This window comes from Rattus norvegicus, chromosome 12 (genome assembly GCF_021556685.1).
Source record: "Rattus norvegicus strain SHRSP/BbbUtx chromosome 12, alternate assembly SHRSP_T2T, whole genome shotgun sequence".
NCBI lineage: Eukaryota > Metazoa > Chordata > Mammalia > Rodentia > Muridae > Rattus > Rattus norvegicus.
Genome location: NC_141545.1, coordinates 47375543 through 47402294, shown reverse-complemented (window position 1 = coordinate 47402294; position 26752 = coordinate 47375543). Strand labels below are relative to the sequence as shown.

Here is a 26752-nt window from a genome sequence, read left to right as displayed (position 1 = left end):
CATGAAGAATGAAGTTATTGAAGAAAGAACTGAAGGAACATGTGTTTAACAGTGTGTGTGTGTGTGTGTGTGCGTGTGCGTGTGCGTGTGTGTGTATGTGTGTGTATGTGTGTGTGTGCGTGTGCGTGTGCGTGTGTGTATGTGTGTGTGTATGTGTATGTGTGTATATGTGTGTGTATGTGTGTATGTGTGTGTATGTGTGTGTATGTGTGTGTGAGTGTGTGTGAATGTGTGTGTGAGTGTGTGTATGTGTGTGTGTATGTGTGTGTGTGAGTGTGTGTGTATGTGTGTGTGAGTGTGTGTGTATGTGTGTGTGTATGTGTGTGTGTGAGTGTGTGTGTATGTGTGTGTGTGAGTGTGTGTGTATGTGTGTGTGTGAGTGTGTGTGTATGTGTGTGTGTATGTGGGTGTATGTGTGTGTATGTGTGTGTGTATGTGTGTGTGTATGTGTGTGTGCATGTGGGTGTGGGTGTAGCAAGCACACGTGTACACTTGCTTTCAAAAAGTGCTCTTTAATGGCTTTGGTGTAGCCCTGTTGAGCCACAGAAGATCACCTGACTGTGGCTGAGGTGAGCTCCATCAAACGCATTCAAGCTTCCTCGATGCCTGCTCTGCTGAGAATGTCACACAGGAGCGGGAAGCTCAGCCTACTGGCAGTTCTCTTCCTCCTGAAGCCTGTCTAGTTGTAGGAACGGTGTGTCCCTGTGGAGGTTCTTTCTAAGTCAGTGGAGAGAAATTCCATTTGCACACGGCTCCCCATGACTTGCTGAGTTGGTGTGCACTAACTGTACATCCTAAGGGTTGTTTATGGTGGCTATAGTTATGCAACATAAACTCACAGCTTACTGAAGGTGCAGGCCTCTGGGATGCCCAGTGTTGGACATCTGGCGTATAAGTGGAGATGCAGGAAAAATACACAGTGTTCCCAGGCAGAGTAAAAAGCTTTGGGAGGGATGAAGGGAGACATTGCTGGAAGAACTCTTCACGCTACCGTCTGTGCCTCCCTCCTCCCCCTCCCCTTTCTCCATCTCCCTTCTGAGCTGTCTTTACAGCAGCAGTAGGAACCTCTTTTCCGAAATGGCCCACATCTCATTTTAACGAGTGCACAAGATTGAGTTTGTCTAGCTAGAGATTTAATGACCTGCAAAATGTGCCCTGAGCTCCTGGGAACCCTTACGTGTAGCATTTGTACCTTGCAAACTCTAGGTCTGGGCTTGGGGTGTTGCACTTGGCTTGGTTTAGAGGGCAGAGTTTAAAGCCCCGCCCCCTCGCCCCACAGAGGAAAAGCATTGCTCTGGTCCCTGTGCTGTAACTGAACATGGGAGCGCACGTGGGCTCCTGACTCCACCCCGTAGGTGTTCAGTGAGCATTGGTATGCACCAGGCTCGAGCTGTGGAAACGAACCGTGGCAGCCTGGTTTCCTGGACGTGCACCATGCACCTTTTGTTGGGTGCGACGCCAAAATGGAGGCTCTCAATTGATCCGGGCTACAATCCTCCAAGTTAAAGGCCCTCCCTGTTGAACAGCAGCTTCCTTTGGATTGAAATGTTCCCCTCTGGGAGTGGGAAGGAGGCTCAGGAGACCCTGGGGTAAATGAAATGTCAAGTGTCTGGGAGAGTGGAAACTCATGAGAGGTTCTGGAAGGCCCTTCCTAGCTGTGCAGAAGGAGCTGACAACTGCTGATGGGTTGGGGGTGGGGCTGAGGGTGGGGTGGAGATAAGAGTGGGGCTGTGGGTGGGGATGAAAGTAAGGGAAAATGGTGGGGCGGGGTTGAGGATGGTGGGGCTGAGGGTGGGGTGAGTATGGGAGTTGGGTGGAGATAAGGATGGAGGGGATTAGTGTGGGATGGGATGAGGGTGGGGCTGAGGGTGGGGCTGAGGGTGGGGCTGAGGGTGGGGCTGAGGGTGGGGCTGAGGGTGGGGCTGAGGGTGGGGCTGAGGGTGGGTGGGGCTGAAGGTGGGGCTGAGGGTGGTGGGGATGAGTCTGACTTCTCAGACTCGCTGAGTTGTGTACAAGGTGTGCAGAGAGCTCCACAACTGACTTTTGGGGGTTTGCCACTCATGTCGGGGTGGGCTGTTTTGGAGATGCAGCCCTGCTCCTGTAAGTAACTCCTCACCCATATTCCTGTTAGTAACCCCAATAAAACTCAGTGGCTCACCAAGTTGGACCCAAGGTGCTCATTACTTTGGTCTGCCGTGTGTTCCCTTTCTGATGTGAGTAGGTAGGTGTGTGTGTGTGTGTGTGTGTGTGTGTGTGTGTGTGTGTGTGTGTGTAAAAGAGTCTGTCACACACCACATCGATGCTGTTTTTAATTTTTGTGCTGTTTTGGAGTGAAGCCAGGTCCTCATGCACACAAAGTGTGTCCTCACGAGGGCTGTGATGACAGCTTAGTCAGTAGAGTGCTTGCCTTCAAACATGGGATCTTGAATTTGAAACTCTCAAAAAGAACAACAACAAAAAAATGTTAACTGTGTTGGTAGGCTCTTGTCATCCCAGTGTTGGGCATGTAGAGATTGCTGGCACTCACTGGCTAGCTAGCCTTGCCTAATCGGTGAGCTCTGGGATAAGTGAGAGGACCCCAACTCAAGGAAACGGGATGTACAGCTTCCTGGATGTGGTACCCTGGTCTCCACGAATACGCACCCTCCCCCCTCAACTTCCTCATTCATCCACATGCACAGGGCAGAGGATATACCCTAGTATGAGCTGCACTACCAGGCTTGATCCTGGGTAAGGGTCCTTTGCTCATTTAAGGCAAAGCAGACTGAGCTGCTGTATATTGCAAAGCTGTGGATAGTCTCGTCAGAGGATGCTCTCACACAAGCAGGACTCCTGTAAGCAGCTGCCTCTTCTGCTCATCAAAGAATGGGGAGCATTGTAAAAGAAACATTACTGATGCTCAAAGCTCACATTGTACCTCACACAATAATAGTGGGAGACTCCAACACCCCACTCTCACCAATGGACAGATCATGGAAACAGAAACTAAACAGAGACACAGTGAAACCAACATAAGCTATGAACCAAATGGACTTAACAGATATCTACAGAACATTTCACCCTAAAATGAAAGAATATATCTTCTTCTCAGCACCTTATTGTACCTTCTCCAAAATTGACCATATAATTGGACACAAAACAGGCCTCAACAGATACAAGAACGCTGAATTAGTCCCAAGTATTGGACCACCACAGACTAAGGCTGGTCTTCAGTAACAAAAAAAAACCCCAAAAACCAAAAAACCAAAAACAACAGAAAGTCCACATACACATGGAAGCTGAACAATTCTTTACTCAATAACTTGGTCAGGGAAGAAATAAAGAAAGAAATTAAAGACTTTCTAGAATTTAATGAAAGTGGAGGCACAGCATACCCAAACTTGTGGGACACAATGAAAGCAGCGCTAAGAGGAAAACTCATAACTCTGAGGGCCTTCATAAAGAAACTGGAGAGAGCATACACCAGCAGCTTGACAGCACATCTGAAATCTCTAGAACAAAATGAGGCAAATACACCCAGGAGGAGTAGACAGCAGGAAATAATCAAACTCGGGGATGAAATCAACCAAGTAGGAACGAAGAGAACAATACAAAGAATCAACAAAACCAGGAGCTGGTTCTTCGAGAAAATCAACAAGACTAACCAGAGGTCACAGAGACAGTATCCAAATTAACAAAATCAGAAATGAAAAGGGAGACATAACAGAAACTGAGGAAATTTTTAAAAAATTCATCAGATCTTATTACAAAAGCCTACACTCAACAGAACTGAAAAATCTAGATGAAATGGAGGATTTTCTAGACAGATATCAGATACTAAAGCTAAATCAAGACCAGGCAAACCATCTAAACAGTCCCTTAACCCCTAAGGAGGAAAAGCCCAGGGTCAGATGGTTTTAGTTCAGAATTCTATCAGACCTTCATAGAAGACCTAATACCAATACTCTCCAAACTATTCCACAAAATAGAAACAGAAGGAACACTACCCAATTCCTTCTATGAAGCTACAATTACACTTACCTAAACCACACAAAGACCCAACAAAGAACTTCAGGCCAAATTCCCTTATGAATATCAACACAAAAATACTCAATAAAATCCTCATAAACAAAATCCAAGAACACATCAATATGATCATTCACTATAATCAAGTAGGCTTCATCCCAGGGATGCGGGGATGGTTCAGTATATGAAAAATCCACCAAGGTAATAGAATATGTAAATAAACTCAAGGGAAAAGCCACATGATCATCTCATTAGATGCCAAAAAAAGCCTTCGACAAAATACAACACCCCTTTGTGTTAAAGTATTGGTGAGATCAGGAATTCAAAGTCCATACCTAAGCATAATAAAAGCAATATACAGCAAACCAACAGCCAACATAAAACTAAATGGAGAGAAATTTGAAGCAATTCCACTAAAATCAGGGACAAGACAAGGTTGACCACTTTCTCCCATCTATTCAATATAGTATCCGAAATTCTAGCCCGAGCAACTAGAGATGAAAAAGGAGATCAAAGAGATACAAATTGGAAAGGAAGAAGTTAAGATATCACTACTTGCAGGTGATACAATAGTATTCATAACCAACCCCAAAAATCACACCAGAGAGCTCCTACAGCTGACAAACAACTTCAGCAAAGTGGCTGGATATAAAATTAGCAAGTCAGTAGCCTTCCTAGGGAAACGACGCTCTTCATAATAGTCACAAATAATATAAAATATCTTGGTGTGACTCTAACCAAGCAAGTGAAAGATCTGCATGACAAGAACTTCAAATTCCTAAAGAAAGAAGCTGAAGAAGACCTCAGAAGATGGAAAGATCTCCCATGCTCATGGACTGGCAGGATTAATATAGTAAAAATGGCTACCTTGCTGAAAGCAATCTATAGATTCAATGCAATCCCCATCAAAATTCCAGCTCAATTCTTCATAGAGTTAGAAATAGCAATTCTCAAATTCATTTGGAATAACAAAAAACCCAGGATAGTGAAAACTATCCTCAACAATAAAAGGACTTCCGGGGGAATCACCATCCCTGACCTCAAGCAGTATTACAGAGCAATAGTGATAAAAACTGTATGGTATTGGTACAGAGAGAGGCAGGTAGATCAATGGGGTAGAATTGGAGACCCAGAAATGAACCCACACAGCTATGGTCACTTGATCTTTGACAAACGAGCCAAAACCATCCAGTGAGAAAAAGACGTCATGTTCAATAAATGGTGCTGGTTCAACTGGTGGTCAGCATGTAGAAGAATGCAGATTGATCCATTCTTATCTCCTTGTACAAAGTTCAAGTCCAAGTGGATCAAGGCCCTCCACATAAAACCAGATACACTCAAAATAACAGAAGAAAAAGTGGGGAAGAGCCTGGAACAAATGGGCATAGGGAAAAAGTTCCTGAACACCAATGACTTATGCTCTACGATCAGCAATCGACAAATGGGACCTCATAAAATCAAGGAGGATCTGTAAGGCAAAGGACATTTTCATTAGGACAAAACGGCAACCCACAAATTGGGAAAAGATCTTTACCAACCCTACATGAGATAGAGGGCTAATATCCAAAATATACAAAGAACTCAAGAAGTTAGACTCCAGAGAACCAATTAACCCTATTAGAAATGGGGTATAAAGCTAAACAAAGAATTCTCAACTGAGAAATCTCAAATGGCTGAGAAGCACTTAAAGAAATGTTCAACATCTTTAGTCATAAGGGAAATGCAAATCAAAACGACCTTGAGATTCCATCTCATAGCAATCAGACTGGCTAAAAATGCAGGTGACAACAGACGCTGGTGAGAATGTGGAAAAAGAGGAACACTCCTCCATTGTTGGTGGGATTACAAGTGGGTACAACCACTCTGGAGATTCCTCAAAAAATTGGACCTAGTACTACCTGAGGACCCAGCTATACCTCTCCTGGGCATATACCCAAAAGATGCCCCAACATATAACAAGGACACGTGCTCCACTATCTTCATAGTATCCTTATTTATAATAGCCAGAAGCTGGAAAGAACCCAGATGCCCTCAACAGAGGAATGGATACAGAAAATGTGATACATCTACACAATGGAGTACTACTCAGTATCAAAACAACGACTTCATGAAATTTGCAGGCAAATGGATGGAACTAGAAAATATCATACTGAGTGAGATAACCCAGTCACAAAAGAACACACATGGTATGCACTCACTGATAAGTGCATATTAGCCCAAAAGTTCAGAACACCCATGATACAACCCACAAATCATATGAAGCTTAAGAAGGAAGACCCAAGAATGTATGCTTCAGTCCTACACAGAAGGGGAACTAAATGATGACAGGAGGTAGCGGGAGGGAAGGACCTGGGAAGGAGAGAGAAAAGGAGGGGCAGGATCAGGTATTGGAAGGGATAAGAGAGAAGTACATGGGGAGGGTCAGGAAATTGAACAGAGGTGTGTAGCAGTGGGGGATGGGGAACTAGGGTAGCCACCAGAAAGTTCTAGATGCCAGGGGAACAAGAGGCTCCCAGGACCCAACAGGGATGATTTTAGCCAAAATTTACAACAAAGTGGAGAAAGACCCTATAGAGACCACTTCCAGTAGATAGGCATGGTCTCCAAATGAGCGATGGGGGCCACCCACCCATCTCAAAAATTTTAACCCTGAAATGTTCCTGTCCAAAGGAAAGAGGGACAAAAATAGAACAGAGACTAAAAGAAAGGTCATCCAGAGACCACCCCACCTAGGAATCCATCCCATTTGCAGACACCAAACCCCAACAATACTGCTGATGCCAAGAAGTGCTTGTTGACAGGAGCCGGGCATAGCTGTCCCCTGAGAGGACCTACCAGCCCCTGGCCAATGCAGATGCAGATACTCACAGCCAACCATCGGACTGAGCCCAGGGACGCCAATGAAAGAGCAATGGGAAGGACTGAAGGAGCTGAAGGGCTTTGCAACCCCATAAGAGGAACCATATCAACTAACTGGACCACTTGGAGCTCCCAGGGACTAAACCACCAACCGACGAGTATTCATGGAGGGATTCATGGCTCCAGATACATATGTAGCCGAGGATGGCCTTGTCTGACATCGAAAGGAGAGGAGGCCCGTAGTCCTGTGGAGGTTCCATGCCCCAGTGTAGGGGAAGCTAGAGACCTGAGGCGGGAGTGGGTGGAAGAGGGTGTAAGGGGTGGGGGGGCTTGTGGAGGGGTAAGTGGGAAGGGAGATATCATTTGAAATATAAACAAATAAAATGATTAATTAAAAAAAGTGTGGGGTAGACATGACCAGAAAACAACAATGTCCCCTGTCCTCCGACTGCTTTGAGAAGTCCGTTTCTGTCCTTTAACATACTCTTTGGATACTGTGTGCTAGGACAAAGCCTTCTTTTGGTCTCTGAGAGGGTTTATGCTTCTCACAGTTGCAGGGTTTGGGGATGGTAACACTGGTAGGGTTCTGTCCTGAGTCTTGGCCTCTGCCCTTGGTGCAGAGAACTGCACAGGACTGAAGGAATGGAGTGCACAGGGACCCGGAGCATTCACACGCTCACCCAGCATGGCACTGGTGGGAGGCAGGCCCCCGCTGCACATTCGTGCACACGCACATACACACAATGAAAAGCTCTCAGGGAGAACTTTCCCTCGGGATGGAGACCCTCCAACTCAATGACCAGACCGAGACACCACAGGATGCAATCAGCAAGAGGATTTGGTTTATTGTCGGGATACACAGGCACAGGCACCTGCGGGCGCTTCAGTCACTCAGGGGACTGGCGCGCCCCACGGAACCAAGGATGGGCTTTTATAGGATTTTGGGGAGCAGAAGCAAGCATACAGAAGCAGATGCATGGTTACAGGGATATAATTGGTGGATTCTAATATGGCAAGGGTTTAGCCCGGGGGCAAGTTTCCTAGCTACCTTCTTGAAACATAACAACTGACTCGGCCCCCCCACCAGGGTGTGGGACCTCTCCCGGGGCTTTTCTTATTGTCAGGTGCTCAACCGCAGTCGTCCTGTTGCCAGGCCTTCAACCAAACATCTCTTGCTTGGCAGCTGCTGTGTACTCAGTGTTCTAACCTTTCCCTGAACCAGTTATCTTAAGTACAGCCTTGCAAAATGGCGTTACTGCTGCTAAGCTGGGGTCTTTCAACAACACACATGGCAACCGGAAGGTGGCAACCCCAGGCCAGCAATTTTGCAGGACTCAGAACGAAGGCATGGGGCCTTTACTGACTTAACATAGAAAATCTCTCTCAACCTATACACAGAAATCCTCCTGCTGCTTTTACCTGTGTGCCCACGGCTGAACACACCAGGCACCAACAGAAAGCTCCAAACCTGTGGTCACACGGGCAGCTCTGGTTAGTCTCAGTGGGTCACAACTCCAAATGCATAGTCCTGAACATGAAACATCTGTGGGGAGCAGTAGGGGAGTGGCGGGTAGAAGGGAGGTTAGGGGTGAGAGTGGTGTTTATACTGTATGTATGTGTATGTGTAATTGTTTAAAACCATATTTGATTAAAAAAAAAAACCTCAGGCTGTTGGGGCATAGCAACCTGTGTGGGCGTGGCACCTGTGTGGGGCATAGCAGCCTGTGTGGGCGTGGCACCTGTATGGGCGTGGCAGCCTGTGAGGGCGTGGCGCCTGTGTGGGCGTGGCAGTCTTGTGAGGCGTGGCATCTGTGTGGGGCGTGGCGCCTGTGTGGGGCGTGGCACCTGTGTGGGGCGTGGCAGCCTGTGTGGGCGTGGCGCCGTGTGGGCGTGGCACCTGTATGGGCGTGGCAGCCTGTGAGGGCGTGGCGCCTGTGTGGGCGTGGCAGTCTTGTGGGGCGTGGCGCCTGTGTGGGACGTGGCGCCTGTGTGGGCGTGGCAGCCTGTGAGGGCGTGGCGCCTGTGTGGGCGTGGCACCTGCGTGGGGCGTGGCACCTGTGTGGGGCGTGGCAGCCTGTGTGGGCGTGGCACCTGTGTGGGGCATAGCAGCCTGTGTGTTTTTCCAGCATCAGAAGCAGGAGATGGGAATCTCCAGAGCAAGCTGTTTAACAAACCATCCATATCGGAGAGCTCGGAGTTTGACTGGGAGACCCTGCCTTGTTGAATAAGATGGAATTGTGACTGGGATGATGCTCGACATCACTCCTCAGCCCTACACACACCACACACACACACACACACGCGCACACACACGCACACACACATGCACACACAATGCACACACAATGCACACACACACACTTGCATACATTGGCACACACACGGACACACGGGCACACACACGCACACACATACACATACATACACACACACTTGCATACATAGGTACACACATGGGCACACACGCGCGCGCACACACGTGCACACGGGTACATATGCAAGAAGAGGAAAAAAGAAAAAAAATCTTTTAGCTGGACAGTGAGATGGCTCAGCAGATAAAGGAGCTTGCGGCTAAGCTGGAAGACCTGAGTTCGATGCCCAGAATCCACATGGCGGAAGGAGAAAACAGTCTTCTGCAAGTTGTCTTTGATCTCCACATATGCACCACGGCATACACTCCCTTTCCAAATAGACACTTGTATAAGACACAGGAACTCTCCTCCCTTTCTCTGTAGGTGTCAACAGTGACAAGGGCAGCAGCATTAACAGTGGGTCCTGTTTGCTGACCCGCGTGTGCTGGCCCTTCAAGCCTGCCCTTTGTGGATGCTATGCTGCTATCAACAATCATGCCGGTGAGCCTCTTGTCTGGGAGGCAGAAGCAGGAGGATCAGGGGCTTGAGGGCAGCCTAGGCTATGTGGGATCCTGTCTTTTAAAAAAAGCTAACACCAAACAACCAAACCAAACCAAACCAAACCAAACCGACCCCCCCCCCCAACAAATAAACAAGTAAAACAAATAATCATTTTCACCTTGGATTTTCACTACCACCATCTAGAACAAAAGCAGGGACTGAGGCTGTGGCGTTTAGGGACCCTGCTCAAGTTCACCCAGTGGGCGGCATTCTGAGTCACTGCCTTCTGAGGCTGGGGCTCAAACCTGCACATTCCGTCCACACCTACGGTACCGGTTCTCTGTCTGGGAGCCAAATGAATCCATGGTTCCTTTGGAAGCTCTTACCATCTGCCTTTGTAAGGCTCCAAAGCACCAAGATGTCGATGGCATTTAAGAAAGGAAATGAGACTCAGACGGGGCATTTTCACAGACGTCTATGCACACAGCACATCGATGTGCATATATGTATCGAGACGTGTGATCTTTCTGTGGTTCCCAATGTTCTGTTTTACAGATTCGTCTACACATTCCCTGTAGCTGTCTATCTGCATGTGTGTATTTCGGCTAAGTCTCAAGTGGCTTAGAGATGCTGAGGGTAGCTGCTGAGACACCCAAGTGACAGTGCATTTCCTGATGCTTCCTGAACCTGTTGGTGACCTAACATCTTCCCTCCACGGGCTTTGAAAAGTCAAACCACGTGGGGCTGGGTACCTCGGTGAAGCAAATGGTTAAGAGCCCTGGCCCTGTCAGGAAAACGAATCGGCCAGGATTTAACAAGGCATGCCTGGTCGCCCTGAGATTAAACTCCAGGAGATGTAGAGGGGTTATGGCTGCTCAGCTGGAGGCATGGCTGCTTTGAGCAGCTTTATGGAAACAAATGTGGATGAAAGTCCAAAGGGTAAGCACACTGCAAAGAAATCTACCAGCCAACACTAGCTGTTGAGACCACCCATATCCTCGGTGGGTGTGGCTCAGTGGTCAGGGTGTGGGTGTGGCTCAGTGGTCAGGGTGTGGCTCAGTGGTCAGGGTGTGGGTGTGGCTCAGTGGTCAGGGTGTGGGTGTGGCCCGTGGTCAGGGTGTGGGTGTGGCCCAGTGGTCAGGGTGTGGGTGTGGCCCAGTGGCCAGGGTATGGGTGTGGCTCAGTGGCCAGGGTGTGGGTGTGGCTCAGTGGTCAGGGTGTGGGTGTGGCTCAGTGGCCAGGGTGTGGGTGTGGCTCAGTGGTCAGGGTATAGGTGTGGCTCAGTGGCCAGGGTGTCAAGCATTGCCTGATAGCACCCGTCAGAAGCATTGAGTCTAATCCCAGTCTGGCTTCAGGGCCAGAACTTGCATTTTGACAAGATTTCCAGACAGTTCATGCATTTTGACAAGATTTCTAGACAGTTCGTGCTAGAGACTATCACAGGATTTCAGTGGGTGTTTGTATGCCTGGAGAGTGGTTGCTGGCTTCCCCGATGAGTCTATCGGTTCATTCGCTCATCCACATGTTCATTCAGCTGTTTTGTTTAAAGAGTTTTGAAACGTTTGCGTATGCATGTGAGCCTGCCTGTATGCATGCACACCATACGAGTGTAGGTGCCTGAAGTGGGCAGAAGAGGGCGCTGGCTCCCCTGGAACTGGAGTTCCAGGTGGTTGTGGGCTGCCTCATGTGGGTGCTGGGGACCCAACCCAGGTCCTCTGCAGGAGCAGCAAGACTCAACCATTGAGCTATCTTTCCAGCCTCTTAAATAATTTATTAACATGTACTTATTTACAGTGTGGGTCCTGGGGCTTGAATTTGGGCCTTCACCCAATTAGCCATCTTGCAGTTGGTACACACACACACACACACACACACACACACACACACACACACACACAATTGAGAGAGAGCTGGACCCCAGGCTGCTTGGGCATTGTGGTGTTTCACACGACTTTCCTTTGTCGAGTTTGAACATCTGGCAAGGAGCTGGGAATGGAGTCTGAAAACTGGGTCACCACGACCCTTCGAGCGAAGGGTGTTTGTGTTTGCTTCCTGCGTAGTTACGGGACGTGAGAGGATCAGAGTGAAAGCCAAGAGATGACTCAAGAGAAGATTGTTTACTCTTAAGAATCTTCTTAAGCCTCTCCTGATTGTACGTTTTCAAGACAGAACTTTTAAAAACACCAACGAGACACAAAGGTATGACGCAGTCGCTCTTACAAGGGAAAACTCAAACCCATGACAAACACATCAAGACCCCCCGGTCTGTTAGTCACTGGGACAGCACAAGAGATGGGAGGGGACTCCTCTGGTTAAATGTCTTTTTCTTTTATTTCTAATTCTTCATTTAGGTAGGGGTGTGTGTGTGCGTGTGCGTGTGTGTGTGTGTGCGTGTGCGTGTGTGTGCGTGTGTGTGCGTGTGCATGTGTGTGTGTGTGTGTGTGTGTGTGTGTGTGTGTGGTACAGCTGCCCCTAGAGGCCACAAGTGGACACCAGATCCCTGGAGCTGGAGTTATAGGTGTTGGTGTTGATGCTGAAAACTGAACACGGGTCCTGTGCAAGAGCTACCAGGGCTGCTGAGCCGTATCTTCAGCCCTTGTGTTTCTTTTGAGATGGGATCTCCATACATGACCATAATGGCCTGAAGCCTGTGCTCCTCCAGCTTCAGCCTCCCGAGTCTGGACCACCATGATTGACTGAGTAGTAAAAGTAGCTATACACTGGGTCCAACATGGAAAGTCCTGAGGCACATTCTTAAGATTTAAAATCTTTCGAACATAAATGCATGTAGCATATTTCTGTTATTGAAGAGAGAGAGTAAGTGTGTGTGTATACGTGTGTGAGTGCACGTGCATGCGCCTGCCTGAACAGTCACACGTGCCGTGCACATCTGGACAGAGGTCAGAGGTCAACTTTGAGTTACTTCTATCACCCCCTACTTTATTTATTAAGGGCAGAGTCTCTCACGGGACCTGAAACGTGTCATTTCAGTCAGGCTGGCTGGCCAGAGAGCCCCAGAGAACCTCCCATCTCTGCCCTGCCATGGCCAGCACTGGGGTCAGAGGCAAGCACCACTGAGCTCGACTCTTTTGTGGATGCTGAGGGTCCAAACTCAGGGGCTGGTGTTTTCTCAACAAACACTTTACCCACTGAACCACCTCCCTAGTTTTAGAAGAAATCAGTTCTAAAAACAAGACATGTGGAGGTCTGCACCTCCTGGGCACCCATGCCCCTGTGCATCCATGCACCTGTGCACCCATGCACCCATGCACCCATGCACCCATGCATGCTTACCTTTATAATAAAGGTGCTGAGGAGCTATATCACACACACAGACACACACATACACATGTACATGCACACACGTGCATACACAGGCATACATACACATGCATGTATATACACACACACATACACATGCATACACCTACACACATAAATGTACTTCCTGTGGGGAGACAGACAGAAACGCTTAGAACTTTTGTTCTTTGTTCTTAAGTAGCGCTTTATTTTCTGGACAGAAAATGGATGAATTTATGAATTCTGTCCCCCAAAAAGGCAGAGCAAGTTTCCACCTGCTCATTACTGAAAATACAACAAATGTTGGAAGGTTTGTTCAAACCATGCAGGGCAGGTCTATTTTTTTTTTTTTTTATTTCAGAAAAGGGAAGCAACTGGAGGGGGTGGATGGGGACAAGGGGGGAATGTCATGAATGTGAATTAGTGAGTACCTTAGGGGACCTGTCACTTAGTCACTGTGCACAGGAAAGTACACCGATACACACTAATAAAATCACAAAATGCTCAAAACAGTGGGAGGAGTTGGACCAGGATAAAGCTAGTTGGTAAAAATGCTTGCCTAGTGTGCACTCAGTCGCGCAGTTGCCCAGCATGACGTAACACGCCACCTGGTGGCATGTGCCTGTATTCCCACCAACCAGCCCTGATGGAGGGAGTGTTGGACACTTAGTTCCCTTAGCCTCACATTGCAGAGCCAGTTAAAATTCTATCAGACTCATGTCAAAAAAAAAATGGGAGAGAGGAGGAGAAAAGGAGAGGGAGGAGGAGGGAGGGCAGGAGGGAGGGAGGGAGGGAGGGAGGGGAAGGAGGGGACAGAGGGCAGGAGAGGTGGGTGGGTGCCTCTTGCACAGAAGTCTGGAGAATTCTCCAGAGGAATATCAACCACTGATTCTTTTCCCTCAAAGACTTGGCACCATACGGGCTTGACCTTCCTGAGGAGAGAGGCTTCTGTGAGATGCCTGACAGGCAACGACAGCAGCGGGCATGGACTGTGGTGTAATTGCATTCCTCCCGTCTCCTCCATTTTTTTCTGGGTTGGGTACCATTTGTTTCAGAGCTCCTGTCGTGTGGCCATTAAATCACCGTTTGCTCTGACAGTGTCATTCCTGTAACACCCCAGAGGGAGCATGCCTCACTGTCTCTGGGTCTGGAATGCTGCCACTTGGTCATCACGCACAGCAGCCCTCGGATGCTGCCTCGAAGGCGCTCCTTGGATGCAGCTGAATGAGGGCCCCCAGGTAAACAGCTCCCGGAGCCCACCAGTGCTCTGTGCACTTGCAAAGTGGAATTATCCGGGCTGGGAGAGCATCACTTGTACTGATTTAGGAGACCATGTCTGGCAGATGGGTGAAAAGAAAACAAGGAGGCAGGGAAAATATACCCCACCACCACTACCCCCAAATTCAGAATGGCTGCTCCCTTCTTGGTGAGAGACGGAAGCGGCAATTCTTCAGACAGCATCTAATTGTAGTCTGAAGAGGGTGGTAGAGAAGGGAGAAATTGGGAGTTTGCTGAGAGCTGGGAGATGAGGTGGGAGGGTCAATGGTCTGGGTGGATGTCCTACAGCCCAGTTGTGGGACTGCTGGAAGAAGCATAGCACAGGGCCTGTCCCTTCGAACGATTCATCCATCCATGCATCCATCCATGCATCCATGCATCTATCCATCATCCATCCATCCATCCACCCACCCATCCATCCACCCACCCATCCATCCACCCACCCATCCATCCATCCATCCATCCACCCACCTATCCATTCATCTACCCATCTACCCATCCATCCATCCATCCATCATCCATCCATCCACCCATCCATCCACCCACCCATCCATCCACCCACCCATCCATCCACCCATCCATCCATCCACCCACCCACCCATCCATCCATGCATCTATCCATCCATCCATCCATCCATCCATCCATCCATCCATCCACCCACCCACCCATCCATCCATCCATGCATCTATCCATCCATCCATCCATCCATCCATGCATCTATCCATCCATCCATCCATCCACCCACCCACCCATCCATCCATCCATCCATCCACCCATCCACCCACCCATCCATCCATCCATGCATCCATCCACCCATCATCCATCCATCCATCCATGCATCCACCCATCCACCCATCATCCATCCATCCATCCACCCGCTCATTCATTCATTCATTCATTCATTCATTCACGAGTTCAGCACTAGTGGCTACACTTGCTAGGCTTCCTGTGAGGAGACCAACACTGAACAAGAACAGGCCCAAGATGGGGATTCGAGGAGACCAGATCTGGCGATTGTTTGCAAAGGTGTGGGCAAGGCATATGGAATTCTTCTGTCTGTCTGTCTGTCTGTCTGTCTGTCTGTCTGTCTGTCTGTCTCTCTCTCTCTCTCTCTCTTCCACCCTTTTACTTCACTGTGGTGTTCCCTGTTGACTGAATCCAGCTGGAATCAGAAGAACAAGTGGGCGGGGCTTTAAATTCCCATCCCTCGGAGGTGCTGAGCAGGGGGATGGATGGCAAGGGGTGGTGGAGGGGCAGATGGAATTCTCCTAGAACCTCCTCCGATCCCACTGGAGCTTGTATTGTAAACCAAACAAGCACTTTCATGCAAATCAGAAAAGGACTGGCTCTGGCCTAAGGAGTCAGGACACATACATGGATTAGCAGTGTGTGTGTGTGTGTGTGTGTGTGTGTGTGTGTGTGAGTGTGTGAGTGTGTATATGTGTGAGTGTGTATGTGTGAGTGTGCATGTGTGAGTGTGTATATGTGTGAGTGTGTATGTGTGAGTGTGCATGTGTGAGTGTGTATATGTGTGACTGTGCATGTGTGTATGTATATGTGTGAGTGTGTATGTGTGAGTGTGTATGTGTGTGTGCGTGAGTGTGTGTGTCCACTTGATGTTTGGGTCAGGGGCTCAAATCACAAAATGTGACACCTCTCACTGCACCATTGCCTAGGTGAGGTATCATGAGGTAGAGAGGAAACTGGAGAATGACGGAGAACTCAGGAAAGAAGCAACAGGGTGTGTGTGTGTGTGTGAGTGAGTGTGTGTTTACAAATATGTATGTGTGTGTGAGTGTGTAAGTGTATGAGTGTGTGAGTATATGTATGTATGTGTTTGTGTGTATGTGTGTTTGAGTATGTATATGTGTATGTGTGTGAGTGTGAGTATGTGTATGTATGTGTGAGTGTATGTATGTGTATGTGTGTGAGTATGGATATGTTTATGAGTATATGTGAGTGTGTGCATATATATCTGTGTGTGTGTGCGTGCGTGTGTGTGTGCACGTCCCTATTTGATTTCTCTGCATTCTAGGGGACCCTCTGCCTGTCAGTCCTGCTTTCACAGACGGTCACCACCAAGACCCAGAATAAGCAGGTGACAGGTGACACATACACAGCCTTTCCGGGACATTAGGTATCACAGTAGTGACATGGTGGCAGAGGTAGTCAACAACAGGCTCCTGAGGAGGAGACAGGAACAGGCTGTTCTGGTAGAACCAGCCCCTACAAGCTTGCAGGCAAGCAGAGGCCAGGGCGGATTCTCTGTGCAGTCACTGGTGGGAGCTGCTTGGAGCTTACAAGGGACTGCGATGCTCTCTTCCCCGGCTCTGGCTCCCTGAACTGTAATGAGCAATTTGTCTCTCAGCCTTGATCTGCTGTCAGCTGGGCTGACACTGACTCCGAGTATTAATTTCTCCTCAAGCTGTCTCACATTGCAGTCGACAGAGGGACGAAAAATGAAGTTGATGTGCAGGATTCTGAAGCCTGTCACCTTGCTGCTTTTATTGGTGGTGATGCTGTGGGAAGAGGGGAGGCCTGCGTTGTGGTAACTTCTTAAGTGGCTGCTGAACTCGAGATGGAATCATCCTTCACCCTGAGCCCAGCCCCCTCCCCGGCCACTCCCCTCCTCTACCTGCACAGTGTCTCTAAAGCGGTGGGGCAGACCCTCGGACGCCCCACATCCCTTCACCATCTTTGCGATGCTTGCCCATCTCTGATGCCTTGTGGGCTTTCCAGACTTCTGTTTTGGGGGACTCTGTGGTCTATTGGAAAGGAGGTGTATTTACCCCATTAAGGTTTGCAAAGAAATGGATGCTTCATGGAATCCAATGGTGGGAAACCTCAGCTAAGTCTGCTGTCTTCTGAGCACTGCATCTTGCATTTTTCTTCTTCCCTGGCCCCCCCTTTTTCTTATACAAGCTCTGATCTGCAGACTTATTGGGCCCCGTACTCTCTTTATCTCTGTCAATCTTCTAAGACCCAAAGTCCACATTCTTGGATTTTGGTCAGCTGGCATCAGATCTTTCTCTCTGGTCCAATTATCTGAGGCCCCGAGAGTCAGGACATCTTCCCTGCCACCTGCATCAACCTTCCCCTGGAGGAGCTGAAGGTTTGGAATGAGAGGTCCTTGTCATGGGTTCTGACTTGGGGGTCTAGGTTCTTCTTCCCCTCCCCCTGTGGTCTTCTCTTTAGGATGGGGTGCAGGTGGGGCTTTGAGGACACATGTTATGCTGGTTGCTCTCTCTGCATCTGTGATAAGACACCATGGCAAGAAGCAACATGGGAAGAGAAGGGGTTTAACTCTCATCTGACAGGTTACGGATTACACTCTGTCATCGAGAGGAGCCAAGGACAGAACTCAAATAGGAACCTGGAGGCAGGAAGGAACTGAAGCCAGGAGTTCAGAGGAACAGTGCTTACTGGCTTGCTACAGAGGGCTTGCTTGGTTTTCTGTCTTATATAACCAGGACCGTCTGCATGGAGCAGGATGCACCCTCAGTGGATGGGACTAATCCGTATCAAGCACTCAATCAAGAAGATGCCCACAGACATAGCCATAGGCCGATGTGAGGGGAAAATTCCTCCACTGAGGCTCCTTCTTAGGTGATACCTTGACAAAAAACAGCCAGCACACACGGGAAGCTCTTGTCTTGGTGCCCGGTGCAGGGACAGTCACAAGGGCTGGTAGCTGTAAAATCAACTACTATTGAGTCTGGACATCAGACATACAAGCTCTGTGGGTTTTGGTGCTGATTGTCCTGAGGTGGGGAGCTAGGTGGGCATTTTTCATGTGGGACACCAAGAAGTAAATTGCCATGCTGGTTTGGCTTGCTGCCTCCGAGCTCCTCCTCCTTCTGCATGATGAGGGCAACTCCCCGAGGAGAGGTGTCAACAGGACAAGAGCCCGTCCTTCAAGACCACTATGGCTCTGTTCCTCATGAATGCCAGATGCTCAAGACAGAGAATGGGGGTCTTGAGAGAAACAGAAGACTTTAGGACCGGATATTTTCAGTCCAACAGTGGAACTATAATAGGATGTGTGCTTTATTTAAAAATGGAGAAGGTGGGTCGGAGGAAACAAAGAGGTCCTTTTGACTTGAAAGGGAAGCTTTGCTGATTGCAGTAATGGGGAAGGGTGGCCTCTCATTGCTGGGTGTAATCAGACCAAGTCTGTTTGATCCAGGGCGCATCTGTGTTCCTCGCATGCTGATCAGTCACAAACGGCCCTTGGGATCTTCCTCATGCCTTGCGTTACCTTCTGTGACTAATTGCTTTGTGTTTGTCTTTAAGTGGATTCATTTAAGACCATAAAGAACAAAATCTCATCATTTTCAGGAAAATAAGACGCAACTGCGCAGTGCCATCCTCAGACTCAGAAAAACAGAATTGCATCTTTCTCTGTCTGTGTCTGTCTGTCTGTCTGTCTGTCTGTCTCTCTCTCTCTCTCTCTCTCTCTCTCTCTCACACACACACACACACACACACACACACACACACACACACACCATGCACCTCATGAAACAAGAGGACTGTTTTAACAGTTGAGGAGACTAGAGAAGTTAGAGAAGTGGTTGGAGAACACCCATTTCAGGCCGCCCACAACTGCCTGTGATTCCAGGTCCAGAGGATGTGATGCCCTCTCCTGGCCACCATGGGCTCCTGCACGCACACGCCTATACTCAGCACACAGGGGCACACATGACTTACAGGAACTGCTCTGAAAATAAAGAGGGCTCTTTAGGATGAGAGAGGACAAGCAGGGGTAAGGACAGAGAGCAGGAGAGGGGATCCGGGATTGAGCACAGCCCAAACGTTGAGTGTACTTTACATCATTGTGAAACCTATCTCTTTGTACGTTGAGCATACACTATTAAGTGTTTTTAAGGACTGGTAGGAGGAGGAGAAATGCCAATGCTGTATGGTTATGAAGAAAACCACTGTGGGCAGGAACAGGTAGGTATAAAAGACGATGTAACCGTAAGAGACCAACAGTGCCCTTCGCTCACAGCCAGGCCCTGGTCTGCACGGGCTCTGAGCTCAAGGCCTCTGGTGCACTGTTAGAGAGACGGGAGCAAGAGGAACTGAAGATCCAACTCAACACATGCAGAGGTGCCCTGCTTTACGTCATGAAAGGGACAGGAGGGAATTTAAGATAAAGTGCGTTCTTTATCAGTTGTGAGACTCATGTTGTCAATCTGGGTAACCCTGAAACGCCTATTGCCTGCAGCTATCAACTGTACTGGGACCCCACTCCCATCTGAGAGCACGACAACCATTTTAGATTTTTAGATTGCGCAAGGGAAGACCTCCTTGTCATTTCTTGGGTTTTTGATTTACTTTATTGCCAAGAGTTAATCAATGATTGCTAGTAAATGTTTAATGACCTGATTTCTAGAAAAGAGGAGGAGGAGGAGGAGGAGGAGGGAGAGGAGGAGGAAGAAAGAAGGAAGGAGGAAGGAAGAGGAGGGAGGAGGGTAGAAAGAGGTGGGAGGCAGAAGGTGGGAGGAGGGGGAGGGGAAGGAAGAAGAGGAGGAAGGAGGGGGAAGAGGAGGAAGAAGAGGAAGAGGAGGAAGAAGAGGAAGAAGAGGAGGAGAAAGCCCAGTTCACAGTGATTGCCAATCCCCCCTGGTCTCTCCATGGTTGCTCTGGCTGTACCACCTGGATGGCTGTACTGGGTTCTCAGGAGCCAGTGGGAGCCATTTCCTGCACTGGTTTGTCCCAACAGCCCTGGTTATTCTCTTCAGAGCATAAAACTGGCATCTGTAGATCGAGATGGAATACATGAAACATCTCTAGAAAGCTCTGAGCTCTCTAGCTGTCTCTAGAGGATGGATATTCTCGAGGGAGTGGCCTAGGTCGCCGGCATTCCTGGCCCTGGACCGTGTTCTCTCTGGGCCCATTTCAGAGGTGGAAATGTTGACGTCCCTCCTCGTACATGTTGCCAATCACTTGAGACAAAACCTTCACTTTTCAATCTGCTCCAGAGGAGCCTGCCCAACTTCAAAGTCGAGATACCAGTCTCTGGGTTGGTTGAGAATAACCATCACCCTGCAAGCTTCGACCGGCTCCACAAGGCAGCGGGCACGAGTCTCTGTGCCTGGCTGTGGTGGGTCAATCTCCAGCCATCGGGGCTGTTTGCACAGTTTATTCCACATGCTTACCAGAAAACTCTCTGAATATGATTTCTGAGGTCCCACTATAAGCCTGCCACACTGTGTGCAGATCCTAAGTGGTAAGTAAGACTTGAAACCACCCTGCCACTCTGGGCCAATAGCTCCTGGCTATTCTTCAACCCAGCCCAGCCCTACTCACACCTCCTGGGTACCTGTGACAGAGCATTTGGGGGTACTCCCTGTGGACCACAATGCTTTTTTCATTTTGTATCTCCTCACTTAAGCTTGATCGTGACTGACTTGTAGGACACCCCCGGTGGGGTCATTTTATATAGGGCTGTGATGTTGGCCTGTGGCCATCTGCGTCAGATATTTTTAGCATGCTAGCGAAGGTCTGGCATGAGCGAGCCCTCATTGTATATATGGGTATCCTTTTTCCATTCTTCTCCTCAATACAGGGATGGGCCCCTGTCCAGTACACCTGAGCCAGGCGGAGTTATGTGGGAGGTGTTCTAGAAAAGTAGGGAACTGGTGGTCCTAAGGTAACCCTGCTCCCTGGTCCCATACCCACCCCCATGTGTTGGCTCTGGGCTATTGTCACCAACCTCTTGGGTCTGTGGCCTGTCTGGTGTGTGCAGAGCCAGGGTCCCATGCATGGTTTTGGCGCCCAGTGCATGTCCAGCAGGGGTACTTATTACAAACCTATGTTGAGCTTTGACCTGAGCAGAAGGCTTGGCATGTCATGTGATCTAGTGTTGTGTCTTGAGGACATAGGTAGACGAAATCAATTCCAGCAATTCTCTTGTCAACTTATTGGAGTGGGAGTAAAGGTGGGCTTTGTCCTGGGAGGTGGGCGCCATGTTGAATAAGAGCATAAACCAGCCTCTTGGAGGCTGATTGGCCTAATCACCTGTTATGGGATGGTTCTGAGCCACAGGGCGTGTCTGAAGGACAGGACGGATGACAATTCCCACACAGGCTTGGTGTAAGATTAGTGGAGGCCTTTGGACAGTGCTGGCGTGTGGCAGACTCTTCATTATGCTTCCTGGCGATAAACCCAGGAGCCCGCTAGCATGGGAGAAAATGGGCGGAGATAAAATGGACAGGCTTTGGGGCTGAATTGCCCTGGGTTTGCTTCCAGGCTCTCTTGTTGTGAATCAAAGCGGGGGTAACGAGGGGACCTTGCTAGGTGGTCAATATAACCATATCTATCTTGTTATTATTTATGTGAGGTGTGTATGTATGTGTGTATGTGTGTGTATGTGTGTGTATGTGTGTGTATGTGTGTGTATGTATGTGTGTATGTGTTTGTGTATGTGTGTGTGTGTGTGTGTATGTGTGTATGTGTGTGTGTATGTGTGTATGTGTGTGTATGTGTGTGTATGTGTGTGTATGTGTGTGTGTATGTGTGTGTATGTGTGTGTATGTGTATGTGTGTATGTGTGTGTATGTGTGTGTATGTGTGTGTATGTGTGTGTATGTGTGTGTATGTGTGTGTGTATGTGTATGTATGTGTGTGTATGTGTGTGTGTATGTGTGTGTGTATGTGTGTGTATGTGTGTATGTGTGTGTGTATGTGTGTATGTGTGTGTATGTGTGTGTATGTGTGTGTGTATGTGTGTGTATGTGTGTGTATGTGTATGTGTGTATGTGTGTGTGTGTTTGCACACCTGGAGGCATGGAGGTGTACATGCCAGGTGTCTTCCACAATTGCCCCTACCTTATTTTTTTAAGAAAGGGTTTTTCGCTGAATCCAGAATGCAGCAGTTTGCCTATGCTGTCTGGAGGGCAAGGCCCAAGGCTCCCTGTCTCCCTCTCTCTAGCACTGGGATTGTAGGTGTGTGCGAGCTGGCTTCCTATCTGGAGTGAAATTCTCTTTGCCACAGAAAGTGTTACCGCTTCGGAGAAGGAGAAGGAGGTGGAGCAGGTTCAAGGGACATTACGAGCTCAGTGAGCTTACACTAAAACCTGTCTGGACAAGAAATTGAGTGTGGTTCAGGCGGCCAGTCACCAAGGTGTCCAGGGTCCTGTGCAAACATCTGGATGCTTAGAAATGGGCCACACCAATTTGTGGTGTTGTTGTTAATGAGAGAGAACAGCCGGGATGAAGCTGTACCTTATTTAACTGGACTGAACTGAGAATGCTTTATACAGTTTTATAAATAATTATTAGGTTATGTTGTGTGTGTGTGTGTGTGTGTGTGTGTGTGTGTGTGTGTGTGTGACCCTAAGAGTTTAACTGGGGTTGGGTATGGGTGAAGGGTTGTTTACAGGAGCACTGGCAACCACAGAACAAAATCTCTCTCCCTCTGGCAACCATTAGCTGCCTAGAGACCCTCACAGGGACAGGGTGGACCTCACGAGCCTCGTCCCTCACTTCCATGACAGGAAGTAGATCAGTTTTGTCACAGGTGCCTGTGTGCCCAGCTCCTGAGCTCACGGGTGCCTGTCGACAGTTCCACCACACTCTTCCCCGGTCCCAGTTTTTAACTTTCTTCCCTCTCTCTCTTCAGCCTGTGGCCCCAACCTTAGAGGGGGTGATATACACACCCCACTTGCTCAGGTTTTTGATGGTAGAACTGGAGTTTAAAATTTCACCAGCGGGGTTTCGAATGCACCATCGTTGTCTATCACCGAGAGAAAGTCCCCCCACACTGTTCTGGGAACCAGGCTGCTTTGGGAAGTATCTCAGCTGTGGCAAGTGGCACTGAGTAGGTAAAAAGTCACACCTTCAGTTGAGGAAAAGGATGCTCGGGTTGGGGATTTAGCTCAGTGGTAAAGCGCTTGCCTAGCAAGCGCAAGGCCCTGGGTTCGGTCCCCAGCTCCGAAAAAAAGAAAAAAAAAAAAAAAAAAAAAAAGGATGCTCAGAGGGCCTAAAGAACTTACTCGGAGACACACAGCTGTATTTTCTGAAGCAGCCCCCTGCCCCTGGCCCCCGTAGCCCCTTCTCTGAACTGGGAGCTTGTTGGTTTAAACTTGCTGGCCAGCAAGCCTGAAGCATTCTGCCTGTCTCTACCTCCTCAGCGCTGGTTTAACTGGCACATGCCACCATACCTAGCTTTTAACTGGGTGCCAGAGAATCAGCATTCAGGCTTTGCAAAGCAAACATTTTAATGACTGAGCCATTCCACTAGCACTAACCTTCTGTTGACCATAAACTCGTAATCCTCCTGCCTCAGCTCCCTGACGACTGGAGTTATGGGCATGCACCAACACTTCCAACACCATGGCCTCTCTCCACAGAAACTTACTCCTTGAGGAAGGATAGGCCCTCGAGGAAGGATAGACCCTCAAGGAAGGATAGACCCTCTGGCTGGAGTGCTCAGCTGCTCAGGATCTCGGTCCGTGTGGAGTTTTTTTGTTTTTTTGTTTTGTTTGTTTGTTTTTGTTTTGTTTTGTTTTTTTTTTTTTCTCACAGACTCTGAATGATTGCTAGGAATGCTTCTGAGATCCAGGTGGGGAAATCCTCAGGCTCAGGAGGACCAACAACCTGGTAAACCTGGAATTCTAATCAGCTCTGATCTTAAGGACAATTGCTATGGCTGACATGTGGGTGGATGAGCAGCCTGTCTGTCTATACTCCCCTTACTTACCCCTCCCTTCTTCCCTTCCTCCATCCTTCCATGCTCCACCCACCCACCCCTCCCTCTCATGGCTGTCCAGTGAATCATTCCCCTAGCTTAGCTCTGGAAACAGGTTGGAAGCAAAGTTTGAGATTTAGGCCCCAGAAGCAAACGCTCAGGGGGCTCCACCATTTAAACCCTCTGCACACAAGCAACAGGCGCAGAAAACATCTAGAGGCCCTCCACAGTTTTGTGTGTGTGAACTGTTTTTAGTACCTTATTCCCACATGGAAAGAAACTAGTCTGACGCAATGGCTGTCCATGAACAAGGGTGAGGGTCTACATCTCAAAAACTAGAATCTTGTAGGGAGAGCCAGTAGGTCTGGTGGCTGAGAACCAGGGGTTTCAAGGTTCAGAGGGACGGAACTACTTGCATGTCCCAAACCAGACTTTGAGAGAGAATGGTTTTCACAGAAGTCCCTGGTGCTTATAGGCTGCAGTTGCTCTGACTTATGTGTGCATGCCGCCCTGCGAGCCTGAGGCTGCTGAGGCAGGAGATGAGCCCCCACCGACCCTGCGGAATAGTCTGAAGGAGCCACAGAAGGACTCTTTGTCAGCCATCCAACTGTGACGTGCGTTTGGGGATCGTTGCCTTGTAAATGAGGTATGCGGTGTCACCTCTGTGAGGTACATCTTCTCTCAAGCAAACGTGGTGTTCCGTGCCCTCGCCCAAGCCTGAGTGAACAAGGCAATTCATTATGGTGACAGCCTGAACCTCTGTCCCTGGTGCCTGGTGCATCATGGGCATTGGGAGACTTGGCCAGGAATTTAACAACAGTGTGGGGATTTTATTTGAGATGCTTTCCTTAACTCATTATGGAGTCTGTGGCTTGGAGAGGCATTGGACTTGAAAAATTGATTGTATTATTTGTGATGATCTAAGAGCAAGGGTGAAGTAGGGGCCTGTACTGGATATCTGACAGGTTCCAGCAGGTTGAAGTGGGTCAAATGGCTACTTTTCCCAGCTGGGCTTCAAGCTCACCTGGGGGTAGCAGGACATGTGAGTCCTTGTCCCCTCAATGACTTTGCTCATTCAGTGTTTCCTGAGTCTTAAAGACATTTAAATCTGAACTTCTTGCTCAGAAACTGGGTTCTAGGTGACCCACATACTTCCTGATGCCCTTGACACATGTCCGAACTCCCCTTTAATCACACTTATTCATTCAACAACCACTTGTAGTACTTGCTCTGTGCCACCACTGTGCTGGAAGCCAGGCTCAGCAGACAACACCAATCAGTCCCCAATTGCTCCATTTATCTTTGTAACAACCCTATAAGGTGTGTTCTGTCATTGTTCTTGGTTTATGGATGGGAATGCTAAGGCTCAGAGAGGCAGAGTAACCTGTTTGTGGCTGCACAGTGGTGAGAAATGTGTCCGTGGTCTTGTGAGTGCCTGCCCGTTATGAGCCTGTATACACCATACGCACCACCGAGGTCAGAAGAGAGCACCACACCCTCAGAACTGGACTTACAGATGCTTGAGAGCTGCCATGTGGGTGCGGGGAACTTCATCAGGCTCTCTACAAGAACAAGTGCTGCTAACCACTGAGCTATCTTTCCACCCCACTCCCCTGTGGTCTTAACACCTCTTGTCAGCCTTTGTCTGGAAAGGGTGACTTACTTGAGGCAGCTTACAAGGGTTGGTCTAGTTTTATGTTCCTGCAGCCTTAGGGCCTCTCCTACTCTGTGGATGTAAGAAATGAGGTGAGCATTTAATAAGGCCAGTGTGTGAATGTGTGTAAGAGTGCTGGGGTCTGTGAGTGTGCATGTGTGCGTGTGCGTGCATGCGTGTGTGTGTGTGTGTGTGTGAGAGAGAGAGAGAAAGCATATATGTGTGAGAGTGTATATGGAGTTATGTTATGAGAGAGCATGTATGTGTATGAGCGTGTATGAGCGTGTGAGCATGTGTGTGAACATATGTGTGTATGGGTAAGCATGTGTAAGGGAGCATGTGTGAGCATGTGTATGTGAGCATGTGTGTGAGCAAGTGTATATGACAGGGAGCACATATGTGTGAGAGAATGTGAGTACATGTTGTTAGAGAGAATACTGTGTGCTTATGTGAGCATATGTGATCTTGTGTGTGAGCATGTATATGAACATGTGTGCATGTGTGAACATGTGTGTGCAAGAGAGCATGTGTGCATGTTTAACTTATGTGAGCAAGTGTGAGTGTGTATGACTACATGTGTATTGCGTGAGTCTGTATGACAGAGAACATATGTGTGAGAGAGTGAGTACATGTTGTGAGAGCATGTGTATGTATGTGTTTTCAATGCAACAGAACTAGAAGACAACCTCCCCCCTCCCCGCCCCAACTCCAGCTGCCAAACCTTTGCTGGCAGTTTTCACCTTTCTCGGGAACAGGGGACTCGCCAGGAGACAACTCAGCCCTTCTTGCCTTGTAAATCTGAAAGTCTCTACCTCAAGTCCTTTCTCTCCAAATATGGTGACTTCTCAGCCCTCAGCCTGGGCGAAGAGTGCCCCATATAAGGTCAGGCTTGTAGCTTTCATCACATGCCAGTCTGCCAGGCTGGGTCTTCTCTCTGGTGTGCTCGCTCTGCAGCCTCCAGGCCAGGCTGCCAGGGACCCTAGTGTGAGGGCTACCGCAGCCCATCACCTAGTTCTTCTGAGAGAGTATCTTTCTGGGATGAGAGGAAGCAAAGAGGAAGAGAGGTCGGAAGGAAAGAGAGAGGCACAGGTAGTGGGGGGGCGTGA

The 26752-nt window shown here is 48.7% G+C and overlaps 1 protein-coding gene across 2 annotated transcripts in view; it reads right to left on the bottom strand.

Moving 5' to 3' along the window:
* Ccdc60 (coiled-coil domain containing 60) overlaps window positions 1-26752 on the bottom strand; it is a 165145-nt gene that overhangs the window by 118622 nt on the left and 19771 nt on the right.